Genomic DNA, 25,418 nt, shown 5'->3' with positions numbered 1-25,418 from the left:
GGGAGGGATGGAGGTCACTTTTTTCGAGCCGTCGGCCAAGAGTTTCCCGCTCTGAGCGGAAGAGCCGCTATTTTAAACCCTTTCCAAAGCATCTCGCTTGGTTGGCGTATGGCGGTATCCTAAGCCATTTCACAGATTCACAGAAGTTAGGGCTGGGAGGGACCTTGTGAGCTCATCGGGCCCAGCCCCTGGGTCTTCTACATCTTCTGTCTTCTCCGTCTTCTCCAATTTCTGCGTCTTCTGCATCTTCTCCTTCGCTTCTTTGCCTGGGTTGGGTGCAGACGCGAGTACCTGATCTCCTGTCCTGCCTCGCAAGAGACACGAAACAGGGGCACTCTCAAGCCAGGGGAGGGAGAAGGCAGAATTCATTTGGCCCCAAAATGGACAGCGTGAGAACCAGTATCGTTTGTTACAATCCGAGACGAACAATTGACTGTCGCAGGCGCCAGCCCGTTGCGGACCCGTGCCCGCAGCGCTGTATGGGGCACCCGCCTCCTCGCCCTGCCCAAACTCCCGGGTGCTCAGCTGGGATCTCCATCCAGGGAGCGCGGGAGGAGCCGGCCGCAGGGCTCCTTGCTTCTCCCTTCATACATCACCCCATCTCGACGTCCACGTTCCCCAGCTGGGGCGGTGAAATGTGTGGCTGTTACTCTGTTGCCAAATCATAAAATGCTAGAGCACGAGGGTTGGGAGGGAGGTCATCTGGTCCAACCCCCTGCTCAAAGCAGGACCAGTCCCAACTAGATCATATCAGCCAAAGCTTGCTCTAGCTGGGTCTTAAACACCTCCAAGGATGGAGACACCATCACCTCTCTGGGTAACCTGTTCCGGTGCTCTGGTACCCTCCTAACGAGAAAGATTTTCCTGATATTTAACCTAAACTTCCCTTGCTGAAAATCCTGACTGACCTACGAGAGAGAGGTGCAGAACAAAGTCACGATCTCCTTAGGGACGTGGGGGACCCTCAGCCCGGCGGCTCTGCTCGCTGTGGACATGGCCAGACTAGCGCAGTTATCCCGATTGTTTTGCCCGGGAGGTCGTTTCTGGCTTACACGGTGGGGACGTTTGCAAGTCTGCTTGAAGCAGGCGCTTTACCAGTCACAATGCACAAAAGGCTGCATGCACCAACCTCACAGCTTTTGGTAAGAAACTCCATCACGAAAGGCTAAAACCTCTAAACGTCGGTGAGGCTTCCAATTTTTTTTCTTTAGTAAGGACTCATTCATCATCATCAGTGCCTGAGATAAATTCCTCACCAACCTCAGAACAAGGAATCTGGGTGTCCTGAGAGACGCGTGACATAACGCCAAGGAGCGACTTCTATATAACTGACGTCAGGGACTGGCTGCCTTGACGTCAGGGACTGCTGTCCTGACCCAAGTCGTCATGTGCAAGTCTCTGCCTTCACACACTCGTGTTTCTTATTATTTTATAGTATCCCAAAAAGTGCGTGACAGCAGAGATTTTTTTTACCGGTCATACATTACTTTTACATTCTTCTTTCACAGGCTGACGTCACATGGCTATATACTGGGAGAAGTGTATTTTTCAAGCTGGACATGACATTCCATATACAAAGGTCTGGTTTCAAAGACCTCTCTTGCCAGCTAACACGCGTGGTAACCGCAGATGGCTCAAGGATACGCAGATATCTTGCAGATGTAGCTTCAAGTCTGTATTTTTACGGTCAAGTGCTTTCATGAGGTTTGGACAACGTGATAGCAAGGCTTGGCGACTGCTCCTGGAGCAGGTGTGGATCTAAAGGCCTCAGTGAAGGGAGAGGTCAGGCTTCACATACCCTGTTATTAGCAGGGATCCTGGTTTTCTCTGGTAAAAAAAAAATCCCCATTTTTCTGATATAAAAACGTAACCCAACATCCACATTTTCCCGTGATTAAAATGAAACGCCACTAATGTGTGTGTGTGTGAAGCCTGAATGGGAGCGTGACCTCTCCCTTCACTGAGGAGGAGCCTTTAGGCCCACACCTGCTCTAAGAGCAGTCACCAAGGCTTGCTTCACTTTGTCCAAACCTCTTGAAAGCACTTGATCGTAGAAATACATACATACATATACATATACAGATCTGTCTATCTGTCTGTCTGTCTGTCTGTCTCTACAGGGAGAGATATCTGTATATAGATACCTATACATATAGATACCTATACATATAGATATATAGACAGATATGTTAGACATAGATAGATAGATAGATCTATATTTATATATATAGTGAAGTTTCCCGTGTATATCTAGATCTATATGTCTTAGTGGTGTTCCATTTTATCACGGGAAAATGTGGTTTTGGAGTTACTTTTCTATATCTGAAAAATGGGGATTTCAAAAAAAAAAAAAAAAAATCAGAGAAAACCAGGATCCCTGGTTATAAGGCAGAGGGTCTGGCTGCAGTCAATGGGGATTTTCTCAGGGCCTTCGACTGGACCAAACCTGAGCTCCTGGCACCAAGCATCACGCTCTCTGCCTTGGACTCCTCAGCAGGACTAGGAGGTTTGCCGGACTTTACTTGCTCATGCCAGGCAGTAATGTCACGTGAGCACGGGGGGGGGGCTGAGTGTGTGTGTGTGTGTGTAGGGGTGCCATGTTCTGCAACCGCCCTGGTCCCGATATGGTCCCTGAAGATAATGAGAAAGCAATCTTGCCGCATGTCATTTCCTTGCGTCGGACCTCTCAGTTCTGACGCGGACCCGGCTCGGCGGCACGGTCCTGCGGGCCGCGCGGCACACCGCGCCGGGGGCATTTCCGCTGCAAAGTACATCGATACTACCTCCAAATGCGATGCTGTAGTTTAGCAAGTCAGCTCAAAATGCTCTTGTTTGAGAAATCCTCCAGGACGCGTGTATTCATTTCACAAAGCTGAGACTGTGTTTACTGTAAGCAGCTACGTTTCCTCCAAACACGCAGCCCTGGTGTTTGGCATGAATTACATTATATCTTTGCGAGCCCTCCGGTGAGGCACGGTCTTAAAAGGCTGTATTTATTTTCAAGCGTAGTTTAAAGTAGCTATAGAGGAAGCAAACACCATAATTCCCCCTAATTTTGGTTATTTGAATTTAATAATAAGGTGGCAAGTCAGAGAGATAAAACGCATTAGAAGAATAGTGGTTAGCCCGATAGCAATCTGCACCTAATCATTTCAGCTGACTGAAAAGCTGACTCACAAGCTCAATAGACTTATCAGCCCACTGTATTTATAGAGCCACATTGTATTTTTACTGCTTTGTTTGTGCACGAAAACGTTTCCATATACTAACTTCGAAGCTGACACTTCTCTTTGTTCAGGTATCAGCCACCGATTCCTCATCGCTTGCAGTTGTCAAAAGTTGCCAGGCGCTGTAGTATCTTAAACACTTACAGGACAACTTTTCCACTTCGGGGAGCTTGTCAGATTTCTGAGAGTGGCTCATTATCTTCCCTTTCACAGCACACCTGTAGTGAGAAAGTGTATTTTCCTTAGCATACCCTGTGATCTTTTCATTATGCACCGTGCATGGTAAATATGTTTGATTCATTCATTTGCTTATAAAAATTGCTTCCAAAGGTTCAATCTTATTATTTTTCAATAATATGCACCACTTATTAGTACAGCAGCTGTAGCCCAACTCCAGCACACTGTCTGGCAATGATTCTATCATAAAGCACCATTTTCTAAGTTTATAGCTTCTAATTTGGCTGTAAAAATGTGATTCTGGTTTGGAACTTGGCACACAAAAGCTCAGCTGGAGACTAAACTTTTTTATGATAAAACATTGTTTTATGAGGTTTGCTATTTTAAGTTAAAAGAGGGTTAAAAGAGACTTCACTAGTTTTGGAAGCTTTTCTAATACCACCCCCCCCCACCCGCCAAAGTTTCCAAAAATTACATTTAAGGATTTTAGTACGTTTAGAATATATTCTGATTGATTTTGTAACTGTTTTAAAGGTCAGAAACATTACACATATGAGGATGGGGGTATTAGGACAAGTCATCCATGTCCTCCATACAGAAAACACCCCCTGAAAGCCAATGGACAGCATCGGACTCAAAATGGGGTCCCTATTATTCATGTTTATCTGCATCTCTAACTCTGTTCCACATCTCTTAGTCCCTGAAAGTCTATGTAACCAAGAGACAAAGCAGGCAATTCAAATTGGTATATGCTCTGGCCTTGGGTCTCCATTGAATTGTCAAGTCTGCGGTGCAATTTTTGAAACACAGTAGCAAAGCAGGACAAGAGCAACACATCATATACTCTCTTTGCCAATCTGAATTTCATGGAAGATGAAGCTTCCTTTTGTAGGCATAGATAACTGGTCCTTTTAGAAGAGGATAATACCTAGCAATTTGTCCAGTAGTTGTACATTTTTTTTAGTATTACAAACAGTAGACCTAACAAGTGAACAATTGCCTGTATATAATGATATAATTCAAGCACAAATAGAGTGGTACATGTGTATGCATTTGGTTGGTATTATTGTATGAAGCAGCAGTGGCTCTGACAGATATAGTGTCACATGTCTTCACTCTTATGAATTGAAATCTGGCCCCATTGAAATTAATGGCAATGCTCCCACTTACTTCAATGGAGCTACAATTTCACCCAGTGTTGGTAATATGAACGTAGGGGTTGATCCAGGGCCTCCTGGAGTAATTGGAAAGGCTCCCATTGACTTCAATAAGCTTTCAATCAGGCCCATTGTGAACTTTTTTCACAGATAGAAACTGGTTCTGGCAGGGAAGGAGGGCCAAAATGTCCAAGAATGTTTTACATGAAACAAAATATTTCAGCCACATTAATTATGGCCCAGCATGAGAATCTGGCAGCGTGGTCAATTGTATTTGCTATGTTTATTAATTTATTTTCTGATTTCACGGAAACATGAAATTGATATAATATCTTCCCTCAGGCTTTACATGGACAGGTGCAATGCAAGCTTCTCCAAGCAGGTCTGTCAACGTAATCCCAGTTAGCAGTCCTTTGAATAATGCGATGCTGACTGTTTCTTGAATAGACTGGAATTTTCTTTTCTCTTCCTTTTGACATGAATCAGCAGGAGAGCAAACATGATATCCACCTTAGATTTACTAAGGATAGAAGGATAGGCAGGTAGAGAACAGACAGAAGCATACACTTTATATCCAGGGTCTGATCCAAGGCTCATCAACATTCAGTGTTAAACCTCTCAATAACTTACATGGGCTTTGGATCAGCCTGTACGTTAAAGAAAATCAAGACAATCTTCTTGTGACCTAGCACCCTCTGTGAATTTGGGTCTTTTCAGACAAAAGGCCAATTCAGTTAAACTAGTTCATTACCGGTCAGCCATTTTTTACTGTTTAGTGGATTGAGTGGTCATTTTAAAGATAAGCAGTGGGGTCTACAGATCTGAAAGGACATTAGGGCCATGTCCACATGAGCACGGACATTTGTTTCCCTGGGGACAAGAAGCAGCACCACACTTTGTGCCACTGCTACATGCACCCTGGGAAAACCTATGCTATACACCTTCTGGTGCACCAAAGGATACCCTGGGTGGATTAGGGAAGGCTGGGTCCAGTAATTGTGCTGTCCCCAGCAGCCTTATCTGGGGGCCTGGGAGAGCTACAGCTGCCGTACTCCTGCAGCAGGGAGCCTGGCCAGCATCTGGAGCGTGGCTCCAGCAGGCCAGGCTCCAGTTTTGGGTGGAACACGTTACCGCCATGCTTTCCCTTTGTACCAGTTTTTTTGACCCCAGGTTCTCCTGGGGTCAACCCCCACCATTGCGCTGCAAGGTAGCAGCATGGGGAATGCTTGAATGTGCAGTGTGGGGCACTGCATGCAGATGGGTCTGCAGCTCCACATACTGCACAGCTGCACTTGTCTGGATTTAGCTTAGGTGTGTAATTCTTATTAACACTAGATGGAAAGAAAGGACAAAAATTGTTTACATTATATGAGAAAGAAACCCTATGAGTTTGTCTCTTCCAGATGTGTTAATACAATCCCCTTCACAACAAATGTTTATAGGTACTTTGATTTTGATGGGGCTTTTTTGAAAGACAGACAAGTTTCACATAAGATTTTTACCTCAAAGTAAAAAGATGCAATTAGTTTATTTTGGCTCACAGCTCATAATGTTTTAAGACAAAACAATAAATTAATACAGTCAGGTTCCCTTCAGGCAGTCAAGCTTTTTTTTCTTTCCTTTTTTCTTTTTTTGTTTAATCAAGGGAAAAGATATAACATATGCAGAATATTAAACAGACTAAGCTAATGTATGTATATGGTTACTTATATAAGTGCTTAGACATACAAATGCCTAAACACTAATGTCATCATTGAGAGTCACAGGAGTGATTCCTGCCAATTTAATAAAAGTAACTATCTATACAGGACTGAACATGATAGGGAATCTCAGATATTTCCCTCACAATACAAAATATACTGAAACTTTAGTCTTTGTGTAATGTTCAGACCTAATCATTCTAACATTATAGGAGAAAACATTTCAATAGGTAACATAATCATGGAGACATTTGTGGCTAAAATTTAGGCAGACAACTAGCTTGAAGTCTCTGTATTTTCTTTCTTGCTCCTTTTCGGCACAATCTAATTGAATTAAATAGTATTTGTTTTCCATTCCACATGCACTTGAATCTCAATATAGAGGTTTAAAGAGTATTGGGTATGATCTCTGCAGGTATTATATGTGCCTGACAAATAATCTTAGCAGGTGGATATGTGCTGATAATAAACCTCTCTGAACTGCTCAGATCCTAGGGCCCAGATTATTTATTTATTTATTCTTCATGCATTTCTTTCTTTTTTTAAAAAATTAGTTTAAAGTGAGCCAATCCAGAAATGTGGGTAAATGAGCAACCTTTACAAAATGAACCAAGATTTAGAACTAAAACTCCTGGATCCCCACCCTGAACTCAGACTCATCCATTATGTTCTAGCCATTCAGTCCTCTCACCCACAAAAAGCCTGGATTCTGGCAGATAATAGGGAAAGCCAATATTAAAGCTGAGGTCTCTTTTTGTAAAATGCTTGTTTCCAATCATCTGTAATATTTAATAAGGATTGTTAGTTTTGATATCATGTTGAATTTTTGTAATTTTGCACAAGCTGTCTCTGAGATAACCAGGATTAATTCTGTTTAACACATCAGTTAAAACTCCATCTGAAGCCTGGAAATGACTTGGAAATGCAGCTCCTTGAGCACGGGACCCAAATACAAAAGGCACAAATAAGCAGCAGTATTGTCATACCTCTTACATTTCTGATAGCTCATAGGCCATATGTGAAGTGACCTGCGATGCCACAATGTGTCAGTACAACTTTATACATAGCTTTCTTCAAGAAGTAAAATCGGAGACTGAGATTATCAACATTGAGAGAGGTGTCCTTGAACAAGGTTCTAGCATTTCTTTTAATTAAAAAAGATGTCTTCTTCCTCTTACCTTCCTAAAGAGATGTAATGATGATTGATCCCCACCAACAAATAAACCAATGCCTCACCAAAGGTTTTTATACGATAAGAGAAAAAAAGGTCTAACTCACATATTATTCAGAAGTAAGAAACTCCCAAAACACTTCTAGAACCTCATTGACTAGCAATATCAAAAACTCATGCAAAACAAATTCCAACATTTGTCATTGATAGAGACAGTTTTGTATTCATGGATGCCAAAAAATCAACTGAATCCATGGGCGGATCTAGGGTTTTGCAAAGGGGAGTGCAGATGGTGCAGTCCATTATCACATATTTTTCCCAGTTAAAGGAAAAAACTAGAAGCTTTGCTAGTTTGCTAAGGGCCATGGGCTATATAGTTCCATTTGAGATCAAAGCAAAAATAAAACTATTGCAATGTGCACTAATTTGCTATATAAAATACTAAGTTTAAAAACCACAACAAATTAAGCAAAAATAGTCAAAATAGTCAACCGTATTGTCTCATTAGTTCTGTAGTCATTATAGTTAAATGCATATGTTTTATTTAGAAGTGTAACTCAAAATCTAGCTTCTCGATAGCAGCTCCAATAGTTCACTATCAGCCATTTCTACTCCTCACTTAATATTACTATATCTGAGTTAAGGCTTTTAGTTAGAGCTAAAAACAGTCTGTAGAGCTGTGAAATACATAGCTACCATCAGGAATAGTGAACCGTCAGCAACATTGCAGAAGAAAGGATATTCTGATGAGAAGAACGTCAAGACCATTAAAAAGGAACGAGGGCCATTAACACCTGTGGAATGAAGAGAAATTAGCAGGAATCAGGTAGATTATAAGGTAGGGGCAGGTAATTATTTTGCGTGGAGGGCCGCTTACTGAGTTTTGGCAAGCCATCAAGGGCTGCATGACAGGCAGCTGGGGGCAGATAACTATTAATTTTCTAAATTTTTTAGGAGTCCCTGGGCCGCATTTTGTCCACCCCTGTTAAGGAGCCTTGAAGTCAATTGACTCCCTCAGTGCTGCCTGAATAGTAATGCCACTGCCCCTTCCAGACAGTTGGTTTAAAGTTTGGGTGGAGCAGAAATAAAAGTGGGGTGCAACTGTACCACTGCATTTCCCCCTTCCCCTCTCCAGATCCACTCCTGCCTATATGTGTGCAAATACATCTAGGAAGTAAAGTGAAAACACCACACAGACAGAAACACATAGTTTAGCTATAGAAAGGTATCTGCAACAATTAATAAATCTGTTCACCTGAGTAGTTCCACTGACAGAGATGATGCGGAGGGAGAAGACACCATCCTCTTCTTCCTGTACTACCAGGGCACAGGATTTCAAAATCAGTCACACTCAGTGAATAACTGTTGCCCTAGCATTTTAGCCATGTTTCTTGACACTTACCAGGCATTTATATACTCTGTCTGCTTATGAGGACAACTCTTTGGAGAAAGGTGTTTGGGAGCCAATGGATCAATAATTAGAAATTTACCTAAGCCACTTTAGAGATTTGTTTATAACACATTTTCTCAATCTATGGGATTGGGTCTGCTATATGTGCCATGTATAAATAGGGTCTGAGGCTATTTTGGATATAAGAAAATATAGCTGCATGCAAGAGGGATTCTGTTTGGGGAGATGGATATCAGGGGCAGAATGGGGCTGAAGCTGCTTCAGGATCTTACCCCTCCAAACAACCCTCCAAGACTTCAGGCATTCTCTGCCTTCTTCCCTCTACAAAGCCTCCAACCACACCAAGCTGCTTCCCACAGCAATCTCCTCACAGGTCCCCATGTCACTAGGCACCTCTAAATTCTTGGTTGTCCATGACTCCTGACAACTTGCCTTCAGGCCTTTCCAGAGCTGTGTTGATGAAGTGCACTTGAAAAAGCTCCTCCATGGCATTAAAAGCTGCTCTAGTAAAACCAGTGTAGTTGTATTTGTTTTGTGATTATTTGACTAATATCTAATATTTTACAACTATGAACACACTGGCCCAGGTGGCTGATGTGTTTCTTCTGAACTCAATGGCCCCACGCTGATTTATTCTAGCTAAGAAATGTTCCCATTGTCTCCAGGATATGTGAAAGTCTTGGACCTGAGCTCATTTCTCTTGGAAAAAAAAATTGAGAATCACTGGTCTATAGGCTGTACCACTGTCTTCTTGTACCACTGCCCCATGCTGAATTGGTTTCAGCTTCCTTTAGCCTTCAGGGACAGACCAATAAAATAGGTTTACCACCTCAACACATCCATCTTGTAATATATGTATGGGCCTATGGAAAATTCACTTAAAATTTACATTTGGTCTTCACAGTTACAAAATATATGAGATATTCTTCAGCAAGGGCTTATCTACGTGGGGAGTTAAGACAAATTAACTGAAGGTGTGCAGTTAAAGCACGTTAAACCCCTGTGTTGAAGCTCTTATTCAAAAGTGAAGTGGTCTTAGTTTCCTGTAGCTTAATCCTCGAGATTAAGCCACAGTGAACTAAGGCCACTTCACTTCTGAATGAGACTATCCTTATGGGAGCTTAATGCACTTTAATTTATGCACATTAATTTCACACTTTTAGTTCATTCATCAGAACTTTCCTAAGTATTCCCTATGTAGACAAGCCTTGAGCATTTATGCTTACTGAGATTATAGCTGTCTATCCTATCTGACTGCCTGGTTTCTTTAGGTTTGACTCACTGAATTAATTGTCTCAACTTCCAGTTCTTTCCCAAGTGGGACAGGAATATTGGGTAACTAAGAGAGAGAGAGAGAGAGAGAGAGAGAGAGAGAGAGCACAAGCAAGAGAGACCCTAATGATGTTTCTACTGATGGTTTCCAAAACTCCAAAGCCATTACCATTTGCAAACCTTCGTATTTATTTACACTTTATCAGTTTAACTTCTTCAAAAGGACTGTCATATGCTATGTCAGTTATGTAAAAATAAGAGTCCATCTTTTCTTCTGAAAATACTCATTATCTCTCGCATCCTTGTAGGCTTGGTGAAGCATCACTGAAGCTCAGCCAGATGGTGGGTGTAAACCTTACTTTTCTTTTGAGCTAGTTTTAAGAAACAGACAGCCCTTGTTTCCTTTAGGCCTAATAACACAAATATATTGTTTTCTTAAATAAATGATAATAACCTCCAGTTCACTCGCAGGCATGACGCCAAAGCGCATGCAGGGCTGCTCTGGAATTCAAACCACATGGCAAAGGGACTTTTCTAGGTATTAGTTTAAGTGTGTGTGGTGCGGGGGGAGAGGTGGAAGGGTTGTTAGAATCAGGAAAACACAATAAAAACCCAGAGAAGAAGGAGAAAGCCAAATACAATGCAAACAAGTCCTACATACATAGCCATAAGAAAATTCTAGTGAGAGAGCTTTTGGGCTGAGTGCTGTTTGAAGGGGGCTTGGAACAGTTAGCAAAGAAACTGTCTCCCATTAGGAGTTCATCCTGTGCTCAGGGAAACAGACTTTTGTACACTTCTTGTTGTCAAACAAGGTTGCATCAAAGATACCCAACTCCAGTCCTGATTTCTTCTCCTAATGGAAACAACCCCCAGGGCACCAAACTTTGGTTAAAATCTCAGGTCAAAGAGGGTAACAGATGCATCCCCAGTGACTTGAAATCAGTGGAGATGCACAAGAAATAACTCAGAACAAAATTTAACTGCTTATGTTTAATATTCATTTTCTCACTCCCTCTTACATCAACACACACAGATGGAGAGAAAAAGAAAAAAGGATAAGGGTAGTGGGGTGGAAAGGGGGCTAGAGAATGAGAGACAGTGAGAGAGTGAACCTTATCCTTTGTCTCATATATTCCATTTCAAATTAGCATTTGCTAATGTATATTTTTATATAATCATTAGATTTTTTTCTGTCTTTTTAAAAATGAAGTAATAATGATAAATAATATTTCAAGGTTTTCCATTTCACCGAGGTTATATGGTTCTGTCTATGCATTCTTGTGCTATTCATAAGCCAGTTTAGGTCTGCACTTGTGTTGTAGAAGGATTGAATTATAGCTTTGCAGTAGATTAGGTTCCTTTGTATTATGCTATTTATATATCTGGTTGCTCTATTATGAATTTTCTTCATACTATCTTATAAACTGATTGGGACATATCTCCTTTTCTATTGTGTGCATAAGTGCCCACCACAGTATGCATTTAAAAGCAAAATTAAATACCCAATATCCCAGGCTTAGAAAATCATGGGCGCTCAATTGCTGCATTGTAATTCTGCCTACAGTTCTACCTAACTACATTCATCTTATAAAGAAAATGCAATTAAAGACATGGATTGCTGAGAAATGGGAATTATATCCCACAAATAATAATGAGTAAACTTTGCCCGCTTCTGGCCCCATATGCCATACTTGAGCTTTACTGAGGAAAGCTTTAGATGACACTCTTATGTTCTTAATATAATACACTATGTAATATCTAAGTATGTTTCCAGCTCAGTTGGCATCTTTGTTTGCTTTTGGGCTCTGTGCCTTTGTGTCCTAAAATTATAGACACATAATCCTTGAATCTGCTCTGTGACTTGAAACAACTAACATGCTATTATTTTCAGTGAGAGACCTAATAGTGAGGGAAAATATTGAGTATTTTACTAAGCAATAAAATGTTATTCAAGCGATAATGCATCTTAGCATAAAGCAGATTCTAATACCATTCTTTTTGTATACTGTATTTGTTGAATTTCATATTCATGGAAGTAGGGACTCATAAAACTGACTAAATCTATGCACACTGTATGCATGTGTGGAGCAAGCTTTCCCTCTGATTCTACTAGTCCACCCTTGCCTCAGTTTGTTGATGCTTTCAGATCCTATAATCTTGGAGTTAAAATGTGGTATTTTTTGTTGAATGGACAAGCATCTACTGACATCAACCACTATAGTCCTTTTCACCTGATCTAAACACAATTTGAACTAAGGTTTCTAGAGGTAAAATGTTAGGGCATTAATGCACCCTAACATCTAACCCCTGTATACTTAAAGAAGAAATAGGATACAGTACCGGAACACCGCCCCCCCCACCCCCAAATAAACAAACAAAAAACCCCCACCAAACCAAAAGAAAAAAATGCTTAGGTTTCTAAGACAGGAGGGTTCAATTCTCCTCTCCTAAAACATCCTTTGGTTTATGGAACAGCATTGACTATATGTCTAGAAGATAATATACAGTTCATTTTTATGCATGCTGACTATTGCAAGGAAGAGGCTTTATTTGGGGGAAGTGTACCAAAAATTATGGACGAGGCATTAGCCCAGACTTTAAGGCCTGAAACAGTGGTTTCAGCCTGCTTCTCCCTGGGCACATCTACACATGCTAGTACTGCACATGAATGAATTGTGGAGCTTACTGCATTGCTCCTGGGTATGCCATTTGAACATGCACAATTAACTCTGGAGCAATACGCTTCACAAGTAACTCCGGAGGAATAAGCTCCACAATTTATTCAAACACAGCACATAAAGCCAAGTCAGAATAGCCCCGGCTGGCAGGGGGCTCTGGGGGTCAACCTGCCACCCCGGGGCTGTTCTCCTTTGCTCAAAGTGCTGCGGAGAGGCTGGATGGGACGTGAGGTAGCTTCAGCACAGGCTAACCAGCAGGCAGCGCCCCCGAAGCACTCTTGTGCCCCAGCCAGCCCCTCCATCATTTACACATGCACTGCTGTGAAGTTCTTTATTCTACAGCAGGATAGTACTTGTATTTACTTGTATGCGAGTACTATCTTGCTCCAGAGTAAATTAGTTTAGTTCAGCCTAATTAGGGCACATGTAGATCCCAAGACATTTAACGTGCAGCTAATTAGTCAACTGTGCAGTAAACCTCTCTTGTAGATGTACCCTTTTTTCCCCTTCCCAAAACAAAAACTACAAAAAATTGAAGAGAATAATATACAAGGAAACCTAGAATCTCAAGAACCTGACGAGTTATTTGTGTAACAGCAATGATCCTAAAACAAAGGTCCAACTGAACTGCACCCAATATGCTTGAGACATTTTGGGGTAGTGAGTTAAAATAGGGTAATCTTTTTCATACCTCTAACTGTAAATTAAACACAAATTCAATGATCTCTGAACTCATTTATCCAAACTATGGTCCTCCAAATGCCCTTTAAAACTAATTTTATGTGTTTTGTATGCATTTATATACTTATAATAAAAATGTAAATTAAAGAATCAAAAACTGGTGGCTTTACTTCATAATACTTCACTTCAAGCACATAAGCACAGAGTAAACATCTGAAAAAAATATTAGTAGCTCTAGGAAGCATAGAGTGTTTAATATCCAGATTAAATACTGGTGGAGCTTGAGTTCTTTTTCTGTCAGTCTATCTCCTGCTGTTGTAAAAGACTCCTGTCACATATCTCCTGACCAATTATGTCTGCTGTAGCTTGGGAAGAATCCTCTGTATGGCTGCTCACTGTGCTGTGGGCTATGAACAGTAGACTGCCCGGAATTATTCTCAGGGTAAACCTTTTATGGGTTTTGGAAACAATTAACTTATCTATTTTCTACTAGTCCTAAAGCTGTATGGGTAGCGCAAATGTAAATTTATTTTAACCTCAAATCCAATGTATAATTTTTATGAAACTGGAAGTAGGGAACCAGTGTGATTGGAAGATACATTTCAATTAATTCTTCCACCAACGCTTTATCTCCTCGGCATCAGAACCTTTTATAGTGTTAAAATTAACAATTATGCAGCTGATGGCTGGCTGAAACCACAAGGGGACCTGGAAAGGGCCTCAGATAACACAACATGTATAAATCATTCAGGAGAACAATTCATGAAAGAAAAGTTATCTGTGTTTTGGATGACATTGGAAGAACTAAATAGGAGTCAATTTGAAGAAGGGACATTTTGCTCTATTGTCCAGCTTGGCTTTTTCTTTCTTTTTTTTATTGTGTAGTAATATACATTTTCAAAATTAATTAACCATTAACAGCAAGATAAATGTTCCTTCTTGTGTTAAGGAAATAGTGGCCTCAGTGGTGAGAGATTATTTCACATGAGGTACACTCTTTAAGAAAGCTGTTGCCAGATAAGGTGGTGACTGTACTTTGAGGAAGAACAATGAGAAGTGACAGACAAGCCCATGTTTACCAAACTGAATAGAGGACTTGCAGGTTTCCACATACTGATCGGTTACATAAAGTACAGTGAAGTGAGTCTGGAGTGATGTTTCACCATCCCATATCAGTAACAAAGTGGTAACTACTTCAGAATATAACATGCCATGAAATCTTACTCCAGGCAGTAATGAATAACATTTTTTATTTCACTACAAGACATTTTAAAATAAAACACTGGAACTAGTCTTATGCTAAAACACTTGGCAGCTGCAAAGTATTTTCATTCGATGCCCTTTTTATTCAGGCTTTTCATTCCAGCCTGGGGTGTGATCCTGCATGAGCCATGCTTAAAAATATTATTATATTAATGGGATCAGAAATGTGGGATTGGGAAGCTGCGCTTGTTCTGCACCCGAGCCAAGGGCCCAGTTTGGCAGCTGAAACATGAAACTTCATGGGAGCTGTGCATGTGGAATGGCCTCAGAACTTATCCCCAAAAGAGGTTAGCAAGAGGACATAGGGAATAATGCATCAGTTAAACTAGTCTAGTGCCTACCAGTACACAGGGGATCACAGTCTGGCCCACAATGTCCAGATGCTTTCTCTGAAATGGCACCTTATGAAATATTGTAGACAAGGAGGAACAGACTCACGTTATTTCTCACTTTATTTCTCTGGTTCATTTTTAAAGTGTCCAATTAGTTCATTCATGTATTTCTATTTCAGTAGAGCTGAGAGAACACAATGAGGATTGACATCCTGCTTGATAGGCACACTCAATCCTGGTCCCACATAACTTAACAGCTAAAGCCCAGATCCTGTGTCATACAGACACAACCAGATTCCTCATACCTGAGTGGCATTGCATGGACTTCCATGCCGCTGGAGGTAGGAACAGAATCTTACTATGTGGATCAGCTTGCATGATCGGGGCGAAGACAAGATGGGACACATGCAAGATGGGAAAATGGGATACAAAAAACATAATGCACAGTTACAGCGAGCATGATTCTACACTGTTACATTAATATTGTTTCACTGGAGTCAGGTCATACTGATGTAAAACAAAGTAAAGAACTATGTTGACCGATTTTATTATGCAAAATAGATCATTAAATATGTTATATACTGATGGAAAGGTACATTATGTGTGCATACATGTATTCTATCATTTATTTTATATATAATATGTTTATATACTGTACATTAGTCAATAATACACATTAACTAGACTCCAGAATTCTCAGCCTACCTATAGTCAACTGATTGTTTACTAGCAGGCAAAACACTTACTATAATTCATTATCTTTCCCATTATTTTTTCTGTCCTGCATTTAACCACTTTCTACTGACTATACAATAGGTACAATATTTTTAGTTTCAAAGTACATAAAAAAACATATTAACTGGTCAAGGAGGTATCGGAATCCTCTAATTTTCTAAACAGGGATGCTCATGGTCATGAATAAATTTAACTAGGGCATAGACACATCTCAAATATTTTTCCATTCATATACAAATAGTACTAATTACAAATCTGATGGAATGCTTGTACATATAATACTTCATTCAAATCACGTTTTCTTTAACTGACAGAAAAATATTTGCTAATACGCTACAAATTAAAAAAATGCCTTGTAATAATTTTGTTACGCATCTAGTGGCTGCACTACACCTCATATTGATAGCCAACCAGGTATTCATACTGTTACGTCTACCAAGTAATACCAGATAGCAGGGAAGTAATGTAGCTCTCCTCCTGAAGATATGCTTTCCTCTTTGGGGGTTCCCGAGAAAGGACCCTTGACAAGACCTGAGGTAAATATAATAGTGAGGTATATATAATGGTGACCCTGAGGTATACATAATAATGATCTAATAATGACAAGTCAAAAACATGCATAAAATATGTGCCACAAAAGTATCTGCTACATTACCTCTACTGAACTAGGTTGATGCCTATGAAAGTCCATGCCTTGCTAAATCAGTCAATCTCTGCCACCCTGCCTTCCATCTGACTTCAGTCTAAAACAGTGAAACCACCACTGTTCTGTCTTTTGATGGCTCATAAAAGCTGAAGGCTTATATATTTTTTTGAACCAACAGGGTAGGAGGCCTGACTAGCATTGGCTTATCTGGCTCCTTGAATCTCAGGATGGCGTTTTATCCCCCATAAATTAAAGCACGCCAGAGGCTGCTCTTGTTTACATCAGCTACTTCCATTCCCAATAGAGACTGAGTAGGCTAACTGAGTATAACTAGAAAACAGTATGCTTTGACTGTGCACCTACCCCACGTGCTTTGTGTCACAGATCAAGGGTGATGCGCAAAGTGTGATTTAGAGGGCAACTAAGGGAGTTTTATGCCACTGCAGAGTTCTCTGTTACTTGGGAAGGTCTCAACTAGTCAGATGCAACTGCTTTCCTGTCCCTTTGCAATGGCCCCAGTTTTCAGTTTTCACTTGTAAGCTACTTTGATGTATTCTGGTAACTTTCGTGGAGAGAAAATTAGGTTTAAGGTTTCTTGTATCTGTGGCATCTGGGGTTAGAAGGTTAAAAGATCCATCCCAGTTCTTGATCATTCAGAGGCAGAAGGGGATAGTTTGAGAACTGATTTCTTAAATTCTGATCTGGTTCTGGCATTGATCCTTCTCCTGGGAAAGTTGGTCATGCCTTTCTGCTTTAGATTACCATCTGCAAAATGGACACAACAATGTACAGTTGCCTATTTCACATGGATTTCATAGGGATTCATTCACAGAATAAGGAGACATTTTTCATCCAAAACGTCTTCCTCCACCAAAAATGCAAATTAGTTCAAGTAAAACATTTTGCAAATTTGTGTTGATCTCAGGAAATCATTCAGTAAAAAACAGATTTAAAAACTGTGGTTCAAGGGTTTTTAAACAAAATATTAGATTTTTGTATTCAAAACCATTCATTTTGATGTTTTCAAAATGAAAAATATTTTATTTTAATTGATAGCCCCTTTCAAATTTATTTTAATTGAAATTAAAAATGTAAATAAAAGCTTGAAAACTAAATGAAACATTCTTTTAGCTTGTTTTTTTTTTAATTTCAGAGCTGCCAGCAAAATTGAAACATCAGTTATTCATACAGACCTACTAATTAGTTCAAGTTTAATGTTTGTAGAGCACCGTGAAAACATAAAGTGCTAAGTCTGACTCTTATAGATAATTATGGTTGCATGGAATTTACTGTGTGTGGGTTGTTTTGAATGAGAGCTACACAGAGAGAAGCTGTCTGCTCTGCATGGATGTTAAAAATTCTACTGCACTTTACATAAAAAGTGAAGGTTTGCCGTAGGGTATGTCTCTACTGCTCAATTATGGTACCCGGCATACCAAGGAGCTGTGCTTCTTCTATGTACACTCCTAAACAAGAAGCCTTATTGTGGTTATGCCTGTAAGCCAATACGCTCTACCCCTCAGAGCTCAGCACAGCTTATTGGTACACTTGCAGTAACACGACTAGTTATTGGGAGATAGGCAGTGCATGCAGAGAGAACTCCATGCATCACAGTACAGTATTGCCTAGAGCTGTAATTGAGTGGTATTGAGGTAAACTTTTGCTTTTATGAAGGTTAACAGAGAATTTTTAATACCCCCAGAGAGCTGTTTTGGATCTTTTTCTGAAGCCCCTACTTCTCCTCAAGGCACTATTTAAAGTTCTGGATTCCAGTGACGGGGGAACAGGTACCCAGAAGTTGCCATTATGGCAAGAGGTAATGGTTTTTAGGTGATATCTTTTACAAGACAAACTAGGTGCATCTACACAAGATGCAAGGTCACAGTAGCTCATTGCTACAGTGATGTAGCATTGGTGGGCACAAACTGGAATGCTGATGCTACTGCTCAGTAGCAACGAGCTACTGCGCAGTATCTTGTTACTGTACTGTAGGGTCAGAAACACCCTGTGTGCCACTGGGACTGCACAGTAACAACATTTACTGCAGTCAGAGACACATGTAAATGCACCTACTGTGTAGTTGGGATATTTAGACAAGCTTTCAAATCCAAGGCATTCTTCTTCAGATCTTATAAAAGATATTGCCCTAAGAAATCCTTGCCTCTTGCATAATTCTAGACCATCACTGCTACAAGATCATTATGGCAACTGAATTTTAGATGTCTGCATTCTTCATTAAATCTGGCCCCTTAGTCATAATTTTTCCTTCTTCTACTGAGTAATCAACTTGCTGTCTTGCTTCTGTCATGTCTTAGTTGGCTTATTTAAATAATGTGGGAAGTGATACCTTAAATAGTACTAAGAGCCATTATTTTACAATGTGTGTCAAATACATGAGTTATTGATTTTTTTATTCTTTATCTGTTTGGAAAATCTCCACTAACAAATTGCAACATTCTCAAATTTGACGTTTGATAATGCTTTCTCTCTCTCTCTCTCTGTATCTCTTTGTTTTTTAATATTTAATATTTGAACTTTTAAGTTATACAAGTCACGTGGTATTGTTTCGGTTTTCTGGTGATCCATGTGAGTAGCCAACACAATGCCGATTTCCAATACAATAATTGATTGTACAGTTCAGAATTTACTTTCACTGCCTTAATAGTCACCATTCATAAGTGTTTGTCTCAGTAAAACTTAAGAGGTTGAATGTTCATGGAAGGCAAGACAGTGTTCAGGGTATGTTCAAATAAAAATTCTGCTAAAAATTTGAATCAATGTTAGAAAAAATTTCTACTCTTACATCAGCTCCAACAGGCATACTGTTTGTAAAACTTTTTTTCCTTTAGTATAAAAGGCTTTGCACTACGTAAAATATTATTAAAAAAGGAGACATATATATGCCTTGTGGGGAAAATAGATACTATGTTAATTTCATAAGTAGAGAGCAGATGCAAAACCTTCTTGTTCGGTAAAATTCAGAGAATTGAAAGACCCACACCATTCAGGTTGTAAGTTTGATTTCCACTCATCTATGCTATTTTCTTGTCCATAGAGGAATCTATTCATTCTCAGGTCTCGCTCACATGAACATACTTAATTTTGATTTTGAATTTGCATATTTATATTAATGTGAACTAAGCTGTAAGTACAGATATGGTATTATTTTACTTTTAATATTTCATTCTTTAGAGTCCATCTATGTTGGCTCAGATAAATAAGGTTATTTTTGCCTAACTGTAGAAAGGTAAGTCTTTCTAGCTTCATCAGCTTGAATGTTGCCTGTCTCTAGTAAGTGTACTACTACTAGAAGGTATTTCCAGTTCATGGGTTTGATTTACTGGGTTATTGAAGACTGGAGGAATATATTTGTTATGGTTTTCAAAGAGGAAAGATGATCTTGTATTTAAGGTATTGGACTGGGTTGAATTTTTAGCTCTGCATAACATTTCACCTCAAGTACTCAAGCTGGTTTTCCTATGCTGTGAAAGTTTTGATTTCTTTTTTCCAATCAAGTCAAAATATTTGTGAACTAGCAATCTGAACAAAACCCGGATTAGGTCAGTGGAAATATTTTGTTTCAATCATTTTAAAACATTTTATTTCAGTTTTAAGCTGTTACATAAACTAAAATTTCAAAATGAGTTCCTTTGAACCGGAAAATAATTTTCTCACTTTAAAGATATAAAAACTGGATATTTCAATGATTTCAGAACCTCTATCCAGTTTTTTAAATCTGGAGATTCATCAAAATTAGTCCTTTCCTTCAAGCAGTTTTGGTGCTGATGAAACCATATTTTCCAAAGAAAAAAGTTTCATCAGCAAATTCCTGAGTCAGTAAAATGGAGCTAATAATTCCTTTTGTCTCTATTTTGGGAAAGGGTCAGTTTATTTGGATTGTCATTTCTTAAGGAGATAGGCTTTTTCCTACTATACATTTGCCATACAACTCATGCTATATGTCCATTTCAGTCATTATTCTAAGAAGACGAGGACAATCTGATTTCATTAATATGTTAATAACCCACAATTTAAACTTTACAGTCCCATAAGAAATAGAATAGTTTCAGTTATAATGGCAAGTTCATAAAATAGTTCTTTATAAATTCCCCCATAAATGGCAAAAAAACTTATAATTGCAACCCATACCTTCATAAATGATGTATTTCCATATGGGTATCTTACCTCAGCATATGGTATCAGATAACTGAGGCAGTATATTAGTCCTATTCTGTTAAGCTGTATCATACATTCTATTACTTTTTGGCCTACACACTTTTTTTTCCTTTTCTTTTTAATCTCTGAAAAGCAGAAACACTGCAAACTGCATGCTGGTGCCAGTATGGATAGAAGTCGTCTCTGAACAGATATATTCTGCAATTGGCAGAGATATGAATAATCTATTAGCACAAATGGAGAGATGTTTGTGGGTAAGAATGTAGGAAAATGGTCTGTGTGAAAAACTATCCTTTTGGCTACTGAATGAGTAGCTGCTCCCTACTTACTGATTTTGTGCAAGCTGTCTTTCTGTTTTTGAGTTTTTATGCGAGTCCCAGCCAGAGGTTGCGTAAAAATGCCTATGGCTAGAAAGGGGAGTTCCTCATATACTCACCCTATTACTGTTGGAAATGACACTCTCAGAGGATTTCATTTAATTATTTTAAAGATCATTCTCTACACTCACTATTGTCACTATTGTTTTGTGCAAAAGCTTTGCTCTTTACAGATGCAGTGGTCGGAAACAGCTTTTTTGTGTCTATGCATCTCATTAGCTCCCCTTCTCCTTTCAAATCTTTTCTACCTCATCAATTTTTTACTTTTCTTTGCTGTTATTTGGCTCCTGTGCTCTGGCCATCTTCCTCCTAGTAGAAGAGTCTCCTTGGGTCTGTTACTTGCTTTCTCTCTGGCAAGTAACAGGCCTTCTTGATCCTTTGTCATTTTCTTTCTCCTTAAATAGTGAATAAACAATTCTCATTACATTTTACATCCTAATAGTCTTTTAATTTGTATCTTTGACTTCTAACTTGGCTCCTATGTGTATGTATTATAATGCATTTTCCTGGTAACTGTAATATCTCCTTTTTATGTGACTCTCATTTCATTGCCAGTCTCTAAAAAAACTCTGGTGCACCCATAGCAATCTTTTCCTGCTTTATTTTATTCCTATTGTATAAGAATTGTTTGCAACTGTGTGTTCAGTACCATCCCCTTTGGAAAATTCTAGCCATCTTCAAGTCCTTTAGGTCTTTCATCCTTATTTTGCTCCTCTCATCTCTTCCAGTGCTTAGAACTGTGGAAAGGGCTGAAAATACAATGGGAAAAGTGGCTGAGTGGATGGTCTATTCAAGTTCCTGATCATATGGAAAAGTAGACTATTTGTTATAATAATATACTATGTATAGTACTTGAAGACTACAAAAGGGAATTTGAATGACATGAGAGGAAACTCATGTAAGTCACCTCATTTATGTAAGCATTCCCAGTGATTTCAATCAGGTAGATAAAAATCCAAATGACACATACTGTGCCTGGAAATAGTCAGGAGTAGAAAATGGGACCACAGTTTACACATTATCAGTCTGATAATCAGACTGTGTATATTATCAGACTCTTCATAACGTCCTGTGCATATATATGTTCAATGTAATCATTGGAAGGAATTATTTCATGTGAAGTGATGTTTGTCTTGTGAAGCGTAACCTGTTTCTGGTCTAGACAGGTGTCTTTGTGCTGCCTGGGGCCCCTGATAGACATGCTTACTTTAAGACAAAATAGGATCTGATCCCTGATCCCAACAATCGTGCCTCCTGCCGTACCATATGTGTATGACAGGATGCACAATTTTGAGATCAAGGATTGGTCCCAATCATGTCTTACTTGCTGGTGTAGGGGGAACCTGAGCTCAGGAGCCCTGGCTCTCCTTGTATCAGCAAGATGAAACCAATCAGCTGGTTGTCAGTCAGGGCTGGGAACCAAACCAGCCCCCAGCCCCAGCCAACAATCAGCTTGGTGAATGGGAGATATAAAAGTATGTGCGCTGCCCATCAGAGCAGCACACATGGTTTTAAAAGGTCTCAGTGTAGTGAGCTATAAAATCACATGTGCCACCCAGCTCAGTGGCACAGATGGTTTATGCAGCTCCCAGGGCATGGCCACATGTCCACATTAAGATGTGATACAAATGAGCCACAAAGGCTAGGGACAGACATTCAAAAAGCCTGTGCCTGAATTGATTCAATCTTTGGAGGTTAGTCTAACCTGCATAGCGTGAATGAATTTGGAGGTAGATAGACATTCCCTTGTCATTCTAAAAATGCAGGCACATGCCTACAGTGGCTCAGGCTAGAAGCCAGGGGGTGCTAGAGCAGCCCTCCCTTTGCTTCATAGTGCTGAGCTGAGGGGGCCATGGCCAGGATGCTCTGATTATTCCCCTGCTCCTGAGCAGCCCAGCAGGGATTGTTTATCACCCCTAACTCAGTGTTTATCAACCCATTAAGAAAACAAAGCCTCTCACCAAGCTCTTTTAAACAGCTTTTCCAAGGAAGCACATTAAGCTACCTATTGATTAGCTCCAAAAAGCCTGTCTGCCTTTGTTGTCTCACACAGCACAAACCATAGCCAGCATGTGGTCTGCTAGCTAATGCTGAGGTGTCTGTGTAAGGCAGAGGGATGGGGGAGGGGATAATCCCTGTTTAGCAGGGAGAAGCCAGGCAGACTCTCTGTGCCTGCAAATCTCTGCTGGACCTGCAGCCAGGGAGCAGAGGGGAAGGGCCAAACTTGCTGTGGAGCACAGAGCCCTGCACAGCCCAGAGAGCATGTGGGGATGCTGGGGGAGTCTGACTTATCTTAAACCAGCAAGTGGTCTGGGACAGAAACTGGTTTGAGCCAACTCAGTTGAGTCTGATACTACATTCAACCAAGTTTATCTCAAACCAGTTTCAGCCATTTTCAAACTGGTTTATATGCACTGAACATCTGTTCTGTTACAAGTTTAAGCCAGTTTCTGATCACTTAAACTGGTTTATGTGTAATGCCTGTCCCTAGCCAAAGTAATTCCACAAATTATTTCACATATAATGTGGAATCATCTTGTAGCTTGTTTACTATATTATAACACCTTGAATAGAGTTGCACATGGGGCTGGGTTACTATTTAACATATGAATAATCTGTAATGTGTGCTGGAGGCCTGAATATCAGGAATCTGGCCACAGCAACCAGAGAAATCCTTGGGTTGGGGGATGTCTGCCAGTATAAAGCAGAGCCAACTTCTATATTACCTGCATCCTTTGCTGTACAGGTTTATTAGGAAAAGAAAATAGCATGGATGGGGCAGGATGGGGCATGGTAGATTGTAGCTCCAATCTTTCAATTCACAATTGGTTTCTTGAGGGATTCTAACCAGCTTCTTTAAGTTAGATAGGTGCCTGGCTGCTATAATGTAGATGAGACCTAAGGCAGCTTGAGAACCACGTAGCTGTAGAGAACTTTGGTGTGAGAAAGTGGATAAATATTTAAAATAATACTTCCATACATCAAAGCATAATGTTTACAAGGTGGCATTACATATTTCATAGTCAAACAAATTAACTGTGATTAAATTCATGGGAGTTGTGATTTACCTTGGAAATACAACATTTAAAGCATACAATAATAAAAGCTTGAGTAAGCTGTCACAGAAATGCATGACTGACATCCTCAAACACTAACATTTTATGTTTATCCTTAAAATATTTGAAAGCGGTAGTAATACACATTTCCAGACATAATTTCAACACTGTCCCTCATATACTGTACATACATAATACTGTATTGTAGGCCTGTGTGAAGTGGCTAGTATTTGCTTTGGATTTGGATCCCTGCTGCCCCCCACTACCTCGCGCGTGTGTGGGGCTCTTCCACAAACCCCCAGAAGCCCCAAGGCCACTGCAGCAGCTGGTGAGTGCAGATTTTTTTTTTAAAGGGCTAGGGCCAGGTGGGGCAGCCATGGGGCAGGCTGGGAGAGTGGGTGGGGGTTGGGGAGCTCATGGCAGAGCCACCCACACAGCATGGGGCAGTGGGGGGTGGCAGGGGTCACCCCACCACCTGGCAGCAGCCAGTGAATGAAGGCTTTTTTTTAAAGAGCTGGGAGCTGGGGCTGGGCGGGGCAGCCATGGGGGGGTGCTCAAGGGAGCTGGAGGAGAAGGAAGGGGATGGGGCCTGGCAGGGATCCCCCCATGGTCCTCTTCCCCCTCCTCCAGCCCACCCTCCCCTGCCTCCTTCATACCAGCATGGAGTCCGGGTCCAGCTCCCTGCTGCAGATAGCAGGGACTGCCAAAATCACCGAAGCTCTCTGAATCTTTTCTGAATCAATTCAGAGAGCTTCGCATTGATTCAGACCTTTTCATTGGTCTCCTGATTTGATTTGGATTCAGAGATTCGGCCACTGAATCAGGCTGAATCTCCTCCAAATCGAATTAGCACCCAAAGCTTCACACAGCCTTACTGGATTGCATGTTATAAGAACAGACCAAACAAGTAATGACTGAGAAAAAAAAATCTAACATTTAACTTTTTCTCCTCATGAATTGTCTTCAAACAGATGATAAGTTTTACATATTGTATATGAATGTTGTATATTCTTTGGTACTCAAAGTATGATAGACATTTTGAAGACCTCATAGTAGTATACCATGATCCTCTGGATCATGTTATACATGTAAGAGGTATAGTCAGATGGCTGGTAAATCTGTTTATGTCTGACATGCCCAATTAGAGAGCAACACAGATTGTTTCATAGATCCATATGTTGCCAGTGTTGAAGTTCAGATTTACAGCATGCTGCTTTCTTTTTTCTTACTTTGCTTCCATCATCTGGATCAAACCCACTTCATACTGAGCTGCACCCAGTGCCAGATGTTCCTTCCAGATGGGACAGGATTCTGTGCACTCCTCCCAGCTTTCTAAGCTGATGTTGAATGATTTCATAT

The sequence above is a fragment of the Crocodylus porosus genome, unplaced genomic scaffold, assembly GCF_001723895.1.
Source record: "Crocodylus porosus isolate Cpor-Errol unplaced genomic scaffold, CroPor_comp1, whole genome shotgun sequence".
Taxonomy (NCBI): domain Eukaryota; kingdom Metazoa; phylum Chordata; order Crocodylia; family Crocodylidae; genus Crocodylus; species Crocodylus porosus.
This window is presented reverse-complemented; position numbering follows the sequence as displayed.